General features: G+C 49.7%; 1 protein-coding gene and 1 pseudogene across 4 annotated transcripts in view; both read left to right on the forward strand.

The window, feature by feature from the left end:
- LOC146855746 (myelin-oligodendrocyte glycoprotein-like) overlaps positions 1 to 20,756 on the forward strand; it is a 342,350-nt gene that overhangs the window by 267,955 nt on the left and 53,639 nt on the right. The window lies entirely within an intron of this gene.
- Positions 4,062 to 4,895, forward strand: LOC146855749 (28S ribosomal RNA; annotated as a pseudogene; the record flags this gene model as incomplete).

Consider the following 20,756-nt stretch of genomic DNA (forward strand, 5'->3'; position numbering starts at 1 on the left):
GGACATGGTTCTGGGGACGGGGCGGGAAAGAAAAGGTAAAATAAATAAAGGAGTAAAGGAAATAAATAGCAGGCAATACAAAGAGAAAAAGTAGCTAAAAAACAAAAAAAAAGGTACACAAAAACCAAAAATATAGAGGCAGGAAAATAGTTAGAGAAATAATAAGTAATAAAGATCCGAAAAAAGTGGCTATAAACAAAGGATTGAAAAGATTTAGGGAGGATTGAAAATCAGGCCCCAGAACCATGCAATAGAGTGGAAAACAAGATGGCCGCGCCCGTTGCGACCACGTGGGCAAGTTCGCGCGATATTTTCTCCCTGAGCAAGCAAAAAGCAACGCGATCAAGTAAAAGCGATCGCGAACAGGAAATATCGACCGCGAACATGCATTGCGCGACCCGGAACAGGAAGTAAACAACGCCAGAGGGCGGGACAAGTGAAAACAAGATGGCCGCGCCCATGAGCGACCGCATGGGTAAGTTGGCGACCCGCGAACACGCAAAAAATACCGCGAACAGGCGTCAAAAAACTTCCGCATCTTCGCGATATTTCCGGCGTGTTTGCGGAGATTTTCTGCAATCTCGCGATAATTTGCGGAGGTTAATTCCGCAAATTCCGCCCACCCCTAGCAGAGACTTTATCAATCGGGAACGAGCGCCAAAAATAAAAAACTTTGATGAACTGAATGATAGAATCACAGAAAGCGAAAAGTACACCAAAAACATCCAGCATCACGATGCTCCTATGGATCTGATGGATGAGATAGTGACTTATATATCAGAAAACACCAATGATATAAGTCCTGTACCAGCAAATCGTACTGAACCAATGAGCGAACCCAATAATGAACCTATGAACTCTGCTCAAGATGAGCAACAGACTGCCTCTGTACAAAACAAGATACCAAAGAAAGATAAGAAAAATGGAAGGCTCAATCAGACACACAAGAAAAACTATGCAAAAGCAAAGGGCAGTTAATGTTTCCAAAAGACAAAAAGAAAATGTCCAGGATAATCACTGATGGGGCAGAAGATGCCACCTGCCAAATCAGTGCTGATGAAATCTTCCAATACTATAAAGACATAATTGAAAAAGAAAACAAAAAAAATCCCAAATTCATCCCAATTGACCGGATACCAGATGAATGGGAAATTGGAAGTCTATGTAAAGAAATTACACTGCTCGAAATAACTAAAGCCTTCAATGAATCAGATTTAAAGAAAGCAGTGGGGCCTGATAAGATTGGTCTGAATGACTTATATAAAGTGCATAGCAGGCAACCAAGACTGCTGCCGAGAATCTTATCGTCTTGGTTACTGATGAGAAGAGTACCAGACAGTATTAAAAAGAACCAGTCAATACTAATACATAAGAATGTACCGATTAGCGAACTCAAAAAGATAAGTAATTGGCGTCCAACGACCACCGGTACGGCATTCATGAAGTTGTTCACGAAAATATTAACTAAAAGACTCACTTTTTTCGTTGAAATAAATAGGAGACAAAAAGGCTTCATGAAGGTGAGAGCTTGTCTCGAAAATCTGACTCTTCTGCCAAACATTATAAAAGGGGCATGAAAGAACAGAAGCTCGTTGGCAGTGGTGTTCGTAGATCTCTCAAAAGCTTTTGACTCTGTCAGCCATGGTCATATTCTACAGAGTCTTGAAAGACACAGAGTTCCATCATGCATCAGAGACATAATAAAAGACTTATACACTGACTCAACAACATTTTTCAAAGGAAAAAACAATAAACGAACACCAGAAATAACAATGAAGTCAGGAGTTAAGCAAGGTGACACTTTATCCACACTGCTGTTTAATATTGCCATGGATCCTCTGATCTGTGATCTTCAGAAAGACGGCAAGGGCTTCACATTCGGCTCCAATGATCTCATTAAGTAAATCACCGCTCTGGCCTTTGCCGATGACATCGCAGTACTCAGCAACACCTGGGAAGGAATGAGTACAAATCTGAAAATCATTGAAAAATTCAGTAAAACAACAGGATTAAAACTTAATGTGAAAAAACACATGGATTTTATATAAGTCACCATAAAGATAAGATCCTGGTTAACAACTGTAAACCATGGCAATTTGAAAAACAAAACATTGAAAACATCCATCCAGGAGAAAGTGAGAGATACCTCGGATTGAACTTTGATCCACACACCGGCCATTCAAGCAACAACAAAATTAATGAGGTTCTAGTTGACTGGGCTCAAAAACTCGACAATCTACCACTTAAACCCACACAGAAAATAGAAATATTGTGTCAATATTTGATCCCTAAACTGTCATTTAAACTGGAAATGACAGGAACAGAAGCTAAAACTTTAAACATTCTGGATCAAACAATTAGAAAGTATGTCAAACATTTTCTGCACCTACCTGCATACACATGTGATGGTCTCCTGTATTCGAAAAGATCCTTTGGGGGCCTCAGTATACCAAAGTTATGTACGACAATTGGTCTGAACAAAGTTAATAACTTATTGTATCTCAGGGAAGCTCCAGATCTGTACATAGCTCATTGATTCATGTATGCAGGAGAAGTAATCAATGAAAAAATTGAAAGCATCATCAAAACACACAAACTAAACATTTTAGACAGTAGATTTCTGAGTCATGAATTGAATTTGGTAGCAACATATGATTGGAAGAAAGAGGAATTTGAGAAATGGGCAAATCTCTCTGTCCAAGGTGATGGTATAAAATAGTTAGCAAGTAATCCAACCTCAAATTTTTGGATCAGCAAACCTAATAAAATAAAAGAAAATCAATACATAGCTGATGTTGAGAGCAAATGTCATGTATGCTATAGAAACCATCACTAGGGGAAGAAATCGTACATTTGCTACTTGTAGATACTGCAAAGATGTGTGCGAAACAATTTCACATATTTCAGGTGCATGTCCTAAAACCAAGGACATAAGGATAAAAAGGCACAACAAAGTGTTGTAATTGCTAATTGATAGAGCAAAAAGGTGTGGGTGGATGACATACAGGGAACCTCATGTCAAAAATAGTCAAGGTGAACTAAGAAAACCAGATGTAGTGTTCACCAAAAATGGTACTGCTGTAGTGGTTGATGTTTCAATTTGTTATGAAAACTCACAGAATTCCCTTGAATTAGCGTATGAGAGTAAAGTTAAATACTATCAGGATCTATCACAGCAAATTAAAGATCTTACCAACTGTAAAACTGTAAAATTTCATGGCTTTATTGTCGGATGTCGGGGTATTTGGCCTCAATGTAATGATGTTGCTCTGGCTGATCTTGGTCTGCCAATGTCGTTCCCATTCAAGAAGAATGTTTGCCTGACTACTTTAATGGACACTCTAAAAATGTGCCAAGTATTCATGGACAATTACATTTCGAGCCAAACACTGAGATGTACACTAACGTACAGCACACGTCACTTTTATAAAACGTATTAGCCTAAAATGTTGATTCACTAATATTTACATGTGGTTCAACAGGCACATAACAGTTAATAGTTGACACAAAAATTAGTATAGATGTGGATTTTATAGATGTGAATTTTTTTATAGAGATGTGTTTTCTAACTAGATGTGCATTTTATAGATTTGTATTTTTATAGTTGTGTGCTTATATTATAATGATTTAGATACAAATGTGTACATCATGACTATTGAAACGTCTTTAATAAAAATAGGTCTCAAATAGCTACATACACATAGTCACTACATATTGCATTGATTATTGATGTCCTGCTAAACAGGACTGTTCGTAGACAATTTTATATTGTTGGAATAGTACTGCAGGGTGTACTATCTCTGGCCTATACGTGACCCCAGTTCCAGTGAGGACAGCTTAAAGTGCGGCTGTACTCCGGAGCGAACAAATGTTGTATTGTTGAAAGCAAAACCGATTTGATGCTGATGGGCAGCATAATAACCCAGAATGAGCCACCGCGAGGTGGTACAGATAGCCAAATGCCTCGTCATCTAATTAGTGACGCGCATGAATGGATGAACGAGATTCCCACTGTCCCTACCTACTATCTAGCGAAACCACAGCCAAGGGAACGGGCTTGGCAGAACCAGCGGGGAAAGAAGCGCCTGTTGAGCTTGACTCTAGTCTGGCACTGTGAAGAGACATGAGAGGTATAGGATAAGTGGGAGGCCCTTGGGCCACCAGTGAAATACCACTACTCTTATTTTTTTACTCACCCGGTGAGGCGGGGGCATGCCCCATGGGGCTCTTGCTTCTGGCTCCAAGCGCCCGGCGTCCGCCGGGTGCGACCCACTCCGGGGACAGTGGCAGGTGGGAAGTTTGACTGGGGCGGTACACCTGTCAAACGATAACGCAGGTGTCCTAAGGCGAGCTCAGGGAGGACAGAAACCTCCCGCGGAGCAGAAGGGCAAAAGCTCGCTTGATCTTGATTTTCAGTATGAATAAAGACCGTGAAAGCAGGGCCTCACGATCCTTCTGACTTTTTGGGTTTCAAGCAGGAGGTGTCAGAAAAGTTACCACAGGGATAACTGGCTTGTGCCGGCCAAGCGTTCATAGCGATGTTGCTTTTTGATCCTTCGATGTCTATCATTGTGAAGCTACCATCTGTGGGATTATGACTGAATGCCTCTAAGTCAGAATCCCCCCATAACCGTAATAATACCGCAGTGCCGTGGAGCCTCGGTTGGCCTGGGATAGTCGGCCTCTCTCGGGGGGCCGTTGCGTAGAGCCGCTCACTTGGGGACTGGAGCGCAGACGGAAGGGGGCCGCCTCCATTGCCCTTAGTGCACGCATGTTCGTGGGGCACCCAGTGCTAAATCATTCGTAGACGACCTGATTCTGGGTCAGGGTTTCATAAGTAGCAGAGCAGCTACCTCACTGCGATCTATTGAAAGTCATCCTCTGAGCCAAGTTTTTGTGTCTCCTTGCGTGGGCCCCCGCGGACGCCCTCCTCCACCACACCCAGGGGTGGGTCGCTCTGCCGCTGGGCTGACGGGAGGGATGCGGAGGGGGTAACGTGGGCCTGCGGGAGGCTGCCTCCACCACGTGCCCTCTGGCATGGGGGCCTCCCACTCCCATCCCTGCCCCAACGGGGTGCGTGGACGGGGGCCACCATCCCTTGCGGGTCGGCAGGGTGACCAGATGGCCTGGGTCAGCCGGGCCTCCCCTTCCCGCTGCTTCCGGGCAAGTCGAGCAGGTAGGCGAGCGGCGTCAACGCCAGGGAAGGACCCTGCCAAGTGGCTGGCTTGGTGCGCCTGTCCACCCTTGGCCGGACTGCATGGGTGACTGGGTACGGCACCCTCCCAGGCAATCTGGGCGCTGGGTCGTCCTGGGCCATCTGGTCGCCTGGCTGCGCGACCAGATGGTCCTGCGGGCTGGGCGACCAGATGACCCTGCGGGCTGGGCGACCAGATGACCCTGCGGGCTGGGCGACCAGATGGACCTGCGGGCCGGGCGACCAGATGACCCTGCGGGCCGGGAGACCCGATGGCCCTGCAGGCTGGGTGACCAAACGGCCAGCCGGGCTAACTCCAACTTTTGTCGTTCCCCAGAGTTCTGTAAGCCCCCACTATGTGGGGGCTTAATAGTCAAGGAAAATGGTCTCTCTGGGCAGGCCGGCGGGGAGAGGACGTGGCCTAGGCTTAACCCTCCTTGGTTCCAGCCGAGGGTCCGGGAGCTGGGGACGGGGGTCCATCAGGGCCCTGGGAGGCTCTCCCTGGCCTGGCTAGGGTTCGGAAGCTGGGACCGGGCCCTGGGCTCGTTCTCTTTCCCAGGGTCCCAGGGTGCGGGAGCCCCCCGTCCTGCAAGCCACCCGAGGGTCTGGGCGCTGGGGACGGAGGTCCACTGGGGCCCAGGGAGGCTCTCCCCGGCCTGGCTAGGGTTTGGAAGCTGGGACCGGGCCCGGGGCTCGTACTCTGTCACAGGGTCCCAGGGTGCGGGAGCCCCCGTCCTGCAAGCCATCTGAGGGTCCGGGCGCTAGGGACGGACGGGGCCCACCGAGGCCCGGGGAGGCTCTCCCTGGCCTGGCTAGGGTTCGAAAGCTGGGACCTAGCCCGGGGCTTGTGCTCTTTCCCAGGGTCCCAGGGTGCGGGAGCCCCCATCCTGCAAGCCAGCCAAGGGTCCGGGCGCTGGGGACGGGGGTCCACCAGGGCCCGGGGAGGCTCTCCCCGGCCTGGCTAGGGTTCGGAAGCTGGGACCGGGCCTGGGGCTCGTGCTCCATCCCAGGGTGCGGGAGCCCCCAGTCCTGCAAGCCAGCCGAGGGTCCGGGCACTGGGAACGGGGGTCCACCGGGGCCCGAGGAGGCTCTCCCTGGCCTGGCTAGTGTTCGGAAGCTGGGACCGGGCCCAGGGTTCGTGCTCTGTCCCAGCATCCCAGGATGTGGGAGCCCCCCATCCTGCAAGCTAGCCGAGGGTCCGGGCGCTGAAGACGGGGGTCCACCAGGGCCCGGGGAGGCTCTCCCGGCCTGGCTAGGGTTCAGAAGCTGGGATCGAGCCCGGGGCTCGTGCTCCGTTCCAGGGTGCGGGAGCCCCCCATCCTGCAAGCCAGCCGAGAGTCCGGGCGCTGGGGATGGGGGTCCACCGGGGCCCGGGAGGCTCTCCCCGGCCTGGCTAGGGTTCGGAAGCTGGGACCAGGCCCGGGGCTCGTGCTCCGGACAGCGGGCCCCCGGGTGTGGGAGCCCCCCGTCCTGCAAGCCAGCCGAGGGTCTGGGCACTGTGGAAGGGGGTCCACAGTGGCCCGGGGAGGCTCTCCCCGGCCTGGCTGCTTTCAGAAGCAGGGACCGGGCCGGGGAGCGTGGGTGGCTGGCTGGCTTCATCCATTCCACTGGCGGAGCGGAGTTTTCTGCCCACCCCTTCTTTGCTCATTTATGCGACTGTTTACTGCAAAAAATTCCCAGAGAGGTTTGTGGCCTTGTTTAAATACCTTGATGTGGTGCGCAAGGTGCAGATTATCTTCAGGGTTGAGCCTGGGTGTGGTACAATGAAGAGTTCAGGGCTCACCTCGCAGAGGAGGAGGATAGGGTCTGGGGACAATTGGATAATGAGTTATTCTTTTAGACTATGACACCCGAAAGGCCAGCCCCTTCGACTTATATGGTGAGTGGATGGCCGGTTATATGCAAGCCTTTTCCACGGCGCCCCACACCAGCTGGGGTAGGGGCAGGAAGATGGGGTCAGGTGGGGAGTGGAATGGCATGTTGGTCTTACAACAGGGGGCATTGCTTTTGGGACTGCTGCAAATATTGGCATAAATGCTCAAAGTGCGGCAGGAAGCACCCTCTCACGCAGTGTGGTCCCCAGGGGTGGGCCGTTGGACAGCAGGTTGGCAAGGCAGCCAAGTGGACACGTTCTAGTGACCACGACAGGAGTAGGGGTCAGAATCCCATGGGAAAAGGCACGTACATCAGTTAAAGTGGCAGGTTGCAATTTTGGTTTGAATCATTAGGTACGGACAGGGAAAGGGATTTGTTGTTGGCAGGTTTCTCACTTTGGTTTTCATTTGTGTTACAAATGTGTGAGGGTGAGACAGTGGGTGGATAATTTGCAGTCAGTGAAGGGGCAAGAGGAGTTGGTGTGGAGCAAGCTTTTGAAGGAGGTGAAGGAAGGGAAGATGGAAGGGCCGTTTACATGCTGGCCTCTAGAAAATGTGCGGGTCTCACTGGTGGGGTGGTTCCTAAGAAGGCTGGAGAGTTTTGCTTGATTCAAAGTTTTTCCTGGACCGAAGGTTTGTCAGTGAAGGACTACATTCCAGAGGAGTGTCCTAGGGTGCATTATGCATCAGTGGATTCAGGAGTGCATTTGGTGAATGCAATGGATCAAGGGTCACTGATGGTGAAATGTGACGTCAAATCTGCTTTCCGCTTACTGGCGTTCCACCGTGAAGATTATGAGTTGTTGGGCATACAGTTTGGGGGAAAGTTTTTTGTGGACAAGCCTCCCTCAATGGGCTGTTCTGTTTCTTGTTCTTTATTTGAAGCATTCAGTAGTTTTTTGCAGAAGGTTTTTACACATATGTCAGGGAAGGAAGTCATGACCAACTATTTGGATGATTTTTTCATAGTTGAAGCGGTGCAGTCCAGGGACTACCAGGACAGTTTGTTGTTTCAGGAGTTTTTGGTGGACCTGGGTGTTCCTTTGGCGCCAGAAAAAACTGTTGGTCCTTTGCAGGAGCTTACTTTTTTGGGTATTGAAGTGGACTTTGTCAAGATGGAGATCAGTCAGCTGGAGGAAAAGAAGAAGCGTTGTATTGAGTTGCTGGACAGGAAGTTGGACAGACAGAAGGTGCAGGTGAAGGATATTCAGGTTCTGCTGGGTCACTTGAATTAGGCATGCAGGGCGATGTGAGATGGGAGGGCTTTCTGCAGGAGGTTGGGTTGGGCTTTGGTGAGCACATACCGTCCAAACCACTGCATGTGTGGGGGTGAAGGAAGACCTGCACATATGTAGAGATTTCCTCTACAATTGCAATGGTATTCCCATGGCAGGTTTGGGACAGCAGATGTAATAGTCCATCGCGCTGTTTTCTGACACAGCAGGCGAACATCGTTTTGGCATCTTTTGGCGGGCCTATGGTGTCTGGAGGAATGGACAGAGGCATGGATGAGAGGGGGTGGAGCATTGCTTTATTGAGGTTTTTTTCACTAGTGGTTGTATTATGTCTATGGGGCCGCCACTTTGCAAACAAGTGGGTTCTTTCCAATGTGGACAATATGTCCAGTGTGAGTATTGTCAACCACCAATCCGCACAGAATCCCAAGGTCTGGCATTTGTGCATGAACGTCATTTATAAAGCACATCATATTGCTGGAGTCAACAATGAGATTGCTGAGGCCCTCTTGTTTTTTGTTGATGAGGTTCCATGGGTTTTCACCGTGGGGGTACGAGAAAAAGGCAGTGATGCTTCTTCATTTGTTGTCAGTGGGCGAGATCATGTGCTGCAGCTCATATTTGTGTCATTGTCAGAGTCTCCCCGTAAGGCATATGGGCTGTCATGAGATGAGTTTGTGAAGTTAGGAGCAGTGTGGCATAGCAGCATGGAGGAATGTCATGCTCGGCAGAATGATGTGATACATTTTATTATGTTCCTTATTTGAAAAGGTTTGTCAACTGTTAATATAACAGGTACGTTGGCAGGAGTGGCTTGCTGTGGCAAGCTCTTGTCGGGTTATGAGCCGTCAGTGGGGGAGATGGGGAGGCACATTCTGGAGGGTTGGTCCAGGGAACGGGGTATGGGAGAAAGAGTGAGACATCCGAATACACTTGACATTTTGAAGCCTGTGATTGGCATGTTGCTGAGAGTGTGTCGTAATGAATGGGAGGCACAAGGTTTTTCCCTAATTATGATGTGCCTGTTTTTTGTTGCATTCAGAGTTGAGGAGATGGTAGGATCTAAGTTGCAAAAGGACATTTGTTGGCAAGACGTCAGGACTCTGGAAGGGGCAGTACAAGCTAGGCTTCCCAAATCCAAAATGACTCAGTCGGGCAGGGGCAGCGGTGTGACTTTGAAAGATTATCCGGATGGGTGGGTCTGCCCTTGGGGATGGTGGATGGCACTTTGTGGACAAGGGAGGGAAAGTGTTGATGGTGCTCAGATACTGTGCTCAGGAATTTGGGACTCATTCTTTCAGAATTGGGAGGCAGAATGCAGGCGTTGGGCTGCGACAGAAATCAGGCATGCAGGGCGATGGCGATAAAATTGTCATCACCGCAATTTGAGACTAGACTGGGTTTTTCAACATTTGCATTAACATGAACTATTTTCACCTAGATTGCATTGCGGGCCCGGGAAGAGAGCACACTAGGCTTAGATCACTGGGACTCCTTTGTGAAATGGACAGCAAGACATGCTGACAAAAAGGAGAGAAAGTCAGCAATTGGAGCTGCCTGATATGGTGGCTTAGCAAAGGAGGCATGAAATAGCACAAACTGGTGCTCAAACTAAATTTTTGGGTGAAGGGCTGCCCCTGCCCCGTCGTCCTGATTTTCCACCTGGTGGAAAATGATTTAGTCAAATTAAAGGGATTGGTGCTGGTAAAGTGCATGAGACAGTATTTACTGTGTTTAAAAGGATCTTGGTCAATGGTTTTGATGGAATTGATGCCAAGAAGAGTTTGTCGAGGAGCAGTGAAACCTGATGCAATAGACAGAGCTTGCAGAAAAGGTCACAAGGAGTTGAGGACGTTTTGCAAAGTGGAAGGTTTAATCTTTTTGGAACATTGCAATATTAAATATGATATGTTGGAGTTTTTTTTTCTTTTAGAGTTGACGGGGTACATCTGTCTATTTTTGGTATTGAGTTGTACTTGATGCAGATTTGGGATGTTTTGGCAGAGATGCTCCATTTGCCAGTAGGTATGTCAATATTTGAGTGAGGTGGGGAGAAAAACACAGGGCTTTTTCTGGTGGTGGTTAGGTGCACAACTTTAAAAGTTATTGCAGGAAATGTTAGTCATGTTCAAAACCAGTTGAGGTTTGGGGGGTTATGAATGGAATTAGATGGCAACAGGGATTTATGCATGAGATTTGGATGTGGGGAGTCTGAATGAGAAGAGCTGTGATTGGAGTTTGGTAGGTTTCATGGGGAAGGGTTGCTTAGGGGAGGGGATAGTTATGATGATGTATAGTGAGGTCACAATGATTTTAGAATGTAAGGCTTAGAGGCAAGGTTTGGTTATAAATTTGAGCACCTGTTTCATTAAAGCGACCTTTTCCACACTACTAAGTAATCAGTCAATCTTGGAAACACCATCCCGTCCGATGGGGTTTTGGGGCAGTGGCGAGAATGCCCTAGCCTCCTCAAATTTTTAGGCAGGTGGTAAGGTCCAGGGGCTCTAGGATTGGCCTTGGGCCACGGGGGCGGGGTTTCCCACAACATTTTAGTGATATGTCAGTTAGGGTAGGGTGCCATTTTAGATTGTGGGCACACCCTGGCTGGTAGGGACTGTCCTTAGTTTTTACCTAGCCACAATCCCTGATATTACTTTAATGAGGCAGGTGTGTTTCTTTGGAGGCTGTATTTGCGGTGTTGCTGTTGCTATGAGCAGGTGCTTGCCGGTTTGGAACACAACTTCAAAAGTTATTACAGGAAATGCTGGTCATGTTCAGACCTAGTTAAAGTTTGGGGGCGAATTTATGAATAGAATGAGGTGGCAACAGTGACGTATGCACAATATCTTGATGCAGAGTTTGAATGATGAAAGTTGTGATTTGTTTTTGGTAGGTTTCCTGGGGTAGGGTTGCTTAGGAGAGGGGGCGGGGCTTGTGGATAGTTATGAAGATGTATAGTGAGGCCATATTAATTTTAGAATGTAAGCCTCTTTAAGCTGCATTTTCCAAACTACTATGTAGTCAGTCGTTCTTGGAAACACCATCCCGCCCGATGATTCCTATGCAGAGGTATCGTGCGAAAAAGTTTTCTCTGCATTTGATGCGAGTAGAAAGTCAGGGTACCTTTGCTCATCATGCGTGTCCTTGAAAGTGAGATGTGCCACGCCCCTCGCTGTGTCCTTAAAAGTGACAGGTGCCAAACCCTTATGATGGATGTAGGTGACCATTTGACCCAAGGGGCGGCATGCCATAGGGCAGGGCTGCTTTTGGAGACAGCAGCAAGGCAGAGCCCTATGACGGAGGTTTGCCATGTTGTGGTGTAGAGGTGTACGCTCCTTTTAGGGGCTGTTTAGGGTAAATATAAGGCCTCCTTAAGAGCCTTGTACAGCAAGAAGACGCCTGAATACAAAAAGGTTCCCACAGCAAAATGAAGAGATACAACCCGCTCGTGAAAAGGCCCGTGTTGGGTGGCTCCCAGCCCACTGTCAATAGATATTACTGCAGCTTAACACCCCTGGTAATGGGCGAGAATGCTCAACAAGAAACATCTAAGGATATGGGCTGCGAGATTACTGGTTTTGGCAGTGACCTTTGTCGGCGTGTGGAAAAACTCAGACTCAAGGATTGTGTATGCCGGATGTCCCCGATTAAGGTCGACTGCAGCGAAAGTGAGGGCTCGTGTAGTGGCAGCGTGTATGCTAGCCTCAGTTTCGTGGACATGGAGGAAGATGAAGAATCGATAGTTCCACCTAACACACCCGTCTATGAAGACATAGGCTTTCAGGAGGATACGGCTCCTGACATGATCGTTGTGCAACAGCCGGGTACAAGCGTCGAAGATGATGGGGCATCGCAGGACATTAGCAACTCTCAAGATTTCAGAGCTGCCACAGAGGGGGTGAAAATGCTGAGGTTAGTAAAAATTTATGAGCAGGCAGTTACATAATGATGTATTTTATTTCTTCAACTAACGGACTGTCAATATTTCTTCTTTTTGACCCCTAGTGAGCAACCCCAGCTGGATGCACCTTCTTCATAATGCGCTATCGTGAAGAAGCTGTAGCACCTCCTAACACAACCGTCTATGAAGACATATGCCTTCAGGAGGATACGGCTCCTGAGAAGGTCGTTGTGCAAAAGTCGGGTACAAGCGTCGAAGATGATGGGGCATTACAGGACATTAGCGACTCTCAAGATTTCAGAGCCGCCGCAGAGGGCGGTGAAAATGCGGAGATTAGTAAAAAATGTTATGCGCTGTCAGTTACATAATTATGTATTTTATTTCTTCAACTAACAGACTGTCAATCTTTCTTCTTTTGAACCCTAGAGAGCAACCCCAAAAAGGCCTGCGGCAGAGTGGCGGCCTGCAAAGCGAGCAATGTAATTTTTATTGTCTGTGGTGTTCAAAATAGGCTGAAAGTTCCACATGCCAAAACAGTGATGCGTGCGACAAGTGTGTATGCGGCTCTAAGAACTGTACGTGTGAACGGCAGATCCAGGATTGTCCTACAATGCCAGCCAGTATGTTAAGGTTTTCGCCACGGCGGTGGTACTAAACTGTGTCAAGCGTGACTATTACAGCCTTTGGCACGGACATCAAATGAACGATCCTCAGCAGGCGGCACACGAATGTTTGTGCGAATCATACAGAACAAGAACAATGCAATATATTTGTAGTTTGTTAGACATGTACAAACTGATAATGGTGGTGTACGGGCTGTACACTGAAAAGAAATATATCCACCCTGATATGGTGAGGACCTTGTCAGCGGCACTCAATGAGATCCGATACGCCCATGACCCGAGCTTAAAACTACCATGTATGCAGGGTATGGGCACGGCTTTTGATAGAAAGATTATAGAAAGACTCGTAGAAAGGCGTATGTGTAATCTGTATTAAAAAAATAGAAACATAGAGTCTTTGCACCCCCCGAAGACTATTTTAAATAAGGTCTTATGTAACGTTACATGATAGAGTGTATTTAGAACAAAGTAGTAGAATGTTGCACCGCAAGGTGGCTATGTGTTAATCTGTCCTTACGACACTTACTGTGAAAATGTAAAGTACCTTCTGTTTATGTTTTGTTAAAATTTTTCTTTATTTATAATAAAAGGTCCTTATGCAAAACAAGTGTCATTCATTGCCTGGGGTGTAGCGGATGATAAGATCTGTTGACTGGGTGTGAGTGTTTGATTGGTTCTGATGCTCCGTCCATCACCACCCCCTTTTGTACCGCTTTGTTTGCCATAAGTTGGCAGGGTATGCTCAGACGTGAGTCCCTTGCTCACTTTGCCACTGGATTCAAGCAAGCCTGGCTGAAGACGGCTGAAATGCCAGAAACCAGTCCCAGGAAGCTTGTTTCCGGTCCAGGGAAGGCATGGCTTGGCAGTTCGGGCTGGACTGTTCCCATGAGGCACAGGGTCAGACTGATTTGCATATGGCCATGTCTGAACTGGGGTGGCAGAGTGGGCTAAAGAACGGTGATGGATCAAACCCAGATCTGTTGACTGGGTGTGAGTGTTTGATTGGTTCTGATGCTTCGTCCATCACTACCCCCTTTTGTACCGCGGATGATAACATGCCAGGGGCCAGGTTAAGAAAACTTTATTATGATACAAGGGGAGTTGGCAGCTTGGGAAGCGCCAAAGTCCTGTATAGAAGGGCTGTAGATGAAAACGAACCTGCAAGCAGAGACCTGGTGAAAACGTGGTTATCAGGAGAGGAAGCATATTCACTCCATAAACCCGCCAGAAGACGCTTTAAGCGGCACCCTACAATTGTTAATGCGCAAATAGATTATCAATGTCAGGCTGATATCATCAGCCTTCAAGATATAGCAAAACATAACAGCGACGCTCGTTATATATTAACCGTCATAGACGTCTTGTCCAAGTACGCCCACACAGAAGCAGTATGCGCTAAAAGTGGGGCTAGCGTCGTGGCCGCTTTTAAAGCCATCTTCGAGAAGGGCCGAATTCCTCAAAAACTACAAACAAACGCCGGTAAAGAATTCTTAAACAAGGCATTTCAGAAATTATTAAACAACCACGGGGTTCAACATTTTGTAACACACACAGAGGTAAAAGCAGCGGTTGTAGAGCGGTTTAATAGAACTTTAAAGTCTAAGATGTGGAGGTATTTTACGGCCAACAACACCTACAGATACGAGGATGTTCTACAGGCTTTTTTAGCTGTATATAATGCCGGTTATCACAGGACCATCAAAGCAGTGCCTATAGAGGTAACTCCTAGTAATTCTTTATCTGTTTGGAGAACGGTGTACGGGCGTAATTTCGCTTCTAATTATACCGTGAATTTGGCTAAGCCTGTGGACCTGAAAGGGGATTGGGGGGTAGCCCTAACCGAAATCCAATACTCTAGAACCTGGAATACATTTACACAAAGCGAGGCCAAGTTTTTCATAAAGTGTGAGCAGGACCCTGTGAGCATGCACAAGAGCATACCATATGGCTACTACCCAACCATTTCAAGTGTTGTCGATGCCATCAACAAATCCATAGCCACCATCGAAACATATACGAATATTCATCTGTCGCTAGATAACGTCTGAAGGAAGGTGTTTCTTAAAGCCCCTTATCGCACCACATTGTTTAACTGCTCCAGTAAATTAAGAAGAGTTTTAGGCACTGTACAGCATGTGAAAAGCCCGATCGAACAGGATCACACGTGCCCCGATATTAACGGGGGGTTCTACACGCTCTGGGGCAGATTTATGACGACTGGCGCATCCCTGCATATCAGCAGGGATGCGCCAGTTATCATGCGCCACAGCTGCGCCACCATGGATGCGCCGCATTTATAATGCAGCGCACCATGGGGCAAAAACGGCACAGATGCGTGACGCATCTGTGCCGAAAAGTGGCGCATTGCTGGAGTTGCGTCGCAAGCGCGACGCAGCTCCAGCAATGATCTGGGGGGCCCTATCTGTACAATGCTGCGTCAATCCTTACGCCTGCTTCAAGCAGGCGCAGGGTTTTGACGCAGCATGGGCCTAAAAGTGACTGAGTGAAATCTTGTAGATTTCACTCAGCCACTTTTAGGAGGCGTTCCTGCGCCGGAACGCCCCCACCTGCCCTGGAACGCCTACTTGTGGCGCAGGGCTTTACAACGTGACGCATCTGGGAGATGCGTCACGTTTGTAAATGCCCCGCACCATGGCGCAGGATTTGCGCCGCTGCTGCGTCACAAAAGTGACGCAACGGCGGCGCAAAAGTGCCGCAAGTGCAACATAAATCTGCCCCTCTGTGTATAGCGATATTGTAGAGGCCCAGAGGATCGGCGATAGTTACTCGCCACTGTTAAGATAGGTCAATGTACAGGGCGAAAATAATACGATGGTCAATATTCAATTCAACAAACCCGACTACGTCGCAGTTGTTAAGCTTCATTTAAGGGCTTGAGATAGAGCTTGCCTCCTGCTGAAGTCTCAGGGACAACAGACTTCACCCACCAGCTTCCCAAGAGTTATTTGGAAGTGCCTGCAGTTGTGTTGGGCTTTCTGAGGGACTGCGTGTCGCAAGGAGCTGGAAGCGCGACGCACGAAGAACAAGCGTGTCGCCGAACTGCCGCTGTCGCTTCACAATGCGAAAGAAGAGGATTGACGTCACACCAGATGCCGCCGCATCATCGCAGAGGCGTGTCGCTGCCGCAGCTGCTGTCGTCGCATCGCTGGGAAAGCGTGTCGCCGCTGCGGTTGTCGCATCGTTGCCGAAACGCCTCGCATCGCCGGAGAAGAGGATCGACGTCGCATCAGATGCCGCCGCACCACCGGGAAGCATGTCGCAGGGCCTGTCGCAGCTCAGAAGAGTCGTTGAGTCGCCGCACGGCGGTCGGGCGTGTACGCATCGTGTCGCATCAAGGAGAAAACGCCATTTTTGTTCATCGCACCGGATCTTCATCGTATCACGCCGTTGCGAGTTGCATCGCCACGAAAGCGCAGTAAGAAACCGACGCATCACCTCTCTTCGCAGAGAAGAACCAACGCATCCCCTTCGCATCAGTAGGGACCCGACGCATCACCGTTCTTGCGTGTAAGGAACCGACGCATCACCTTCCCTGCAACACTTTCGTTGTATAGCGTTGCGCATCCTAAAGTACATTGAACTCAAAGTGTCACATTTTACATCTTAAGAGAACTAAGCTAATTCTACTATTTTTAAACTACAGTATTGTGGATTTTTGTCGTTTGTGGTCTTGTGATAAGACTATATAAAAATATTTATTTTTATTTTTATACTACAACTTGTGTGGTGTTCATCTGTAGTGTTGTTACTGGGTTACTGTATGTGTTCACAAATGCTTTACACACTGCCTCTGAGATAAGCCTGTCTGCTTGTGCCAAGCTACCAAGGAGGTGAGCAGGGGTTATTTTAGGAGTGTACCCCCTTACCCTGACTAGACGCAAGGGTCCCTATTTGGTCAAAGGTACCTACCGCTGCCAACTAGAAACCCCCAAATCTAACACTTCCACATACAACATAATTAAAAAATGGTTTAAAACACGAGTGAGACGGGATGAAAAGTTATAAAAGTGTTTATTACAAACAGTTATGTAGGTTGCGCATTACAAGGACATCCATTACTAAAGAAATATGTGATGAAAAATCAGACACAGTTATACATGTAATAGACTCAGTTATTCAAAAAGTCTGTAGAAACATTAAGGATTAATCCACGTGTGGGATTTGGACAGTGGCCTTTTTCTCCGCATAGCCGGTGCAAGTGGGGTGCTCCAAGACGGGGATAGTCGTGGGACATCAGAGGCAGATGTCGGTGGCGGGAGGGGGGCCTTTAAACTAGGGGTGGGCGGAATTTGCGTAGTTGCCCTACTCAAATTATCGCGAAATTGCTCTAAATTTCCTCGAGCACGCAGAACTTTTGCGAAGACGCGGAGATTGCTTTTTCCGCCTGTTCGTTAAATGTTTTTGCATGCTCGTGGGGAAATATATCTCTAACTTGGCCATGCGGTCGCTAATGGGCGTGGACATCTTGCTCGCGATGCTTATTTCCTGTTCCGGGTCGAATGACGTGTTCGCGATCGCAAAGTCTCGCGGGATAGCGCGACCAGCTATCAACAATCCAACATCTCGTGGCGCATGCGAACGGATAGGAAAACTTATCGGCGAACGCAGGGATCCGGTAAGTCACTACCACGCACACGAGAATGCATTTTTAATGCGCGGACAAGCAAATACTTCCGCTTTCGCAGCGGATCACGGAGGTTTCGACATCTCCGCGTTCTCCGCAGAACACTAAAATGGCAAAACTTCGCAACTTTCGCGAGCAGAACGTACATTTTCAGCCAGGCCTACTTTAAACTTTAAAGCATACAACGGTGATCGTTATTACCCACGAGTGTGGAAGGGATGTTGAGTTCAGCGGCGGCTCGTAGAAACTGATCCCAACTTCTAGGAGCATTTAGTAGATACGTTAGGGTTTTGGGGTGTGTGAGACCTTTGACTAGATCGTACATGTGTGAACCAACAACCGGCTGCCCCTTATAGAGAAATTCACCTCGCTCATTCCACACTGTTTGGTCTTTAGAAGCGGCTAGTTTACTCATCAACATTTGCGCTGCCCCCCTGTGCCTCTGACCTATATTTTTTAGGAGGTTGTCAACAAAGATATCCGGGGGCGGGGCCTGGGCTGGATATTGCTAGCTGTTCAGAGTCCAGGGCATATAGAGTTAGCCTATTTTTTTCGGTATCCCACTGCTTGTAGGAGCTTAGAATTTTTTTAAGGGTGCTGGTGTAAAGGGTAGCTTTGTCGTACTGGTTTAAATCCGTCCGGTTCAAAATGTCTTTAATTCCAGCATCCAGTCGTAGAGTCTCATTTCGCCGTATATCCCAGGACTTGTCCGCAGAAGAGCCCAGATGCTCCAACTGTTGTCTAGGAACCAAATACATCTTTGTGGCATGCTCCATCACCGGCCCGAGAGGAGGCTTGTAATTAAGGGTATAGCTATGCTCAGCAATGAGCCTATAAAACCCCCAGACTGTTTCACCAGTTTCTTCTTGGTAATGAGAGAGGCCCTTTTATTACTGAGCTTCTTGATAAGATGTCGCTTCTTCTTCAACACCTGTAACTGGCTCTTTGATATAGGGACGTTGTCTTTTAGGGTGTTTAGGGCTATTTCTGAAATGGCCGCCACTAAATCATCAGAAGCAGTGCAGAGGAGGGCCTTTCTGTACTGGGGACTGGCTGTAACCAACATTTTCAGGACGGCCAAATTGCGGCATAGGCGGTCAGACATGGTCAACACCTGGGTTATAAGGGCCGGGCTACAAATGTCTCTAAAGGTCTTCAGCGCTGCTTTTTATAGGCTCTGGACTTGGTCTTTGGGGTGTAAGCGACTGAGAGATCAGGGGAAAAAATATCAGCCCTCAATCTGTAGTCTTCTAGAGTGTTATTTTTTAAGCTGACCAGCAGGTAGCCGTGGAGTTTTGCTGTAGCGTCGTTAAAGGCCTCCATGAAGAAGTGTTTGTTTCCCGGGGACATTTGTTTAGCTATGACAGATATTTTCTGTTTGTCACTGGGATTTTTAAATAAAACAAGGTATGAGGTGTTGAGTGCTATAAAGCGACTGTTCTTACCCTTGTAAAACAAGTTCTGCACAATGTAGCATATGCTTAGATTGCAGTGGTGTGAATATTAGGGCTGGGCGGAATTTGCGGAATGCCTCTTCGCGGAATTTTGAAAAACAATTGTGGAAAACGAGCGCACAACCTGAGGGACCGTGTGCCCGGGACTGGGGTCCCTCGTGCTTGGGCAGGCTCCCCTATCTCCCCGGCCTGGCTTGCGTTGAGAAGCAGGGACCGGCCCCGGGCCTCCTGATTTTTGGTCAGGGCCTGGGATCCCACGTCCTGCGGCCTGCCAAGTGTCCATCTGCCCGGGACAAGGGACCCTGGAGCAGAGCCCCGGAGCCCTGCAAGGGCAGGCGGGAGCCCTACCGCTATGGCTCGGTGTGGGCAGCTGGGAGTCCTTTCGGTCCCGGCCATCTGGTCGCACCTTTCCCTCGGCCATCTGGTCGCATGCAATGCTTTCCAATGGGGCGACCAGATGTCCGGGCCAGCCTGGAAGTCCCGATGAGGGCTCATTTGACTCCCAGATCCCAGTCAGGGCTCCAGGAGGTCGGGCACACCCGCGCCTAGGATCCCCTCTGTCACTCGGAGCACGAGGGTTACAAGAAAGGTGGGTAGCCTTCCTCCGGATTAGTAGGGGCAGGGTATGCCAGGACACCCCTCCCGGGGATGGCGGTTCTCAGGCGGGGACCAGATGGACCAAGCCCGAACGACAATTCCCCGGGGCGTCCGGTGCTCCCTCCTCCAGCCCGCGGTGAGGCAAAGTGCCCAGGACGGGCTCCATGGGTCCCCCAGGCGTCCACCGAGGCCTGCAGCCCCAAAGCCCTGCAGGCCCGGAGCCCTGCAGGCCCGGAGCCCTGCAGCCCTGGAGCCCTGCAGTCCCAGAGCCCTGCAGCCCCTGAGCCCTGCAGTCACGGAGCCCTGCGTGGGCAGGCAGGAACCCTAGCGCGAAGGCTCGGGGTTGGACAGATGGGAGTCCTTTCAGTCCCGTCCATCTGGTTGCACCTCTCCCCTCGGCCATCTGGTCGCGCGCAATGCTTTCCAATGGGGCGACCAGATGGCCGGGCCGGCCTGGAAGTCCCGATGAGGGTCCATTCGCCTCCCGGATCCCAGCCAGGGCTCCAGGAGGCTGGGCGCGTCCGGGCCTAGGGTCCCCTCCGTCACTCGGAGCGCGTGGGTTACAAGAAAGGGGGGTAGCCTTCCTCCGGATTAGTATGGGCAGGGTATGCCGGAAGACCCCTCCGGGGCTGGCGGTTCTTTGCCGGGGACCAGATGGGCTACGCCCGGGCAACATCCTTCCAGGCTTCACTCCTCCGGCCCGCGGCGTGGCAAAGTGCCCAGGACGGGCTCCATGGGTCCCCCGGGCGTCCACCGAGGCCTGCAGCCCTGGAGCCCTTCAGCCCGGAGCCCTGGAGCCCTGCAGGCCCGGAGCCCTGCAGGCCCGGAGCCCTGCAGCCCCGGAGCCCTGCAGCCCCGGAGCCCTGCAGCCCCGGAGCCCTGCAGGCCCTGGAGCCCTGCAGCCCTGGAGCCCTGCAGCCCCGGAGCCCTGCAGCCCCTGAGCCCTGCAGCCCCTGAGCCCTGCAGCCACGGAGCCCTGCGTGGGCAGGCAGGAACCCTAGCGCGAAGGCTCGGGATTGGACAGATGGGAGTCTTTTCAGTCCCGTCCATCTGGTTGCACCTCTCCCCTCGGCCATCTGGTCGCGCGCAATGCTTTCCAATGGGGCGACCAGATGGCCGGGCCGGCCTGGAAGTCCTGATGAGGGTCCATTCACCTCCCGGATCCCAGCCAGGGCTCCAGGAGGCCGGGCGCGTCCGGGCCTAGGGTCCCCTCCGTCACTCGGAGCGCGTGGG

Source organism: Triturus cristatus, chromosome 4_1 (genome assembly GCF_964204655.1).
Source record: "Triturus cristatus chromosome 4_1, aTriCri1.1, whole genome shotgun sequence".
In the NCBI taxonomy this organism is placed as follows: Eukaryota; Metazoa; Chordata; class Amphibia; order Caudata; family Salamandridae; genus Triturus; species Triturus cristatus.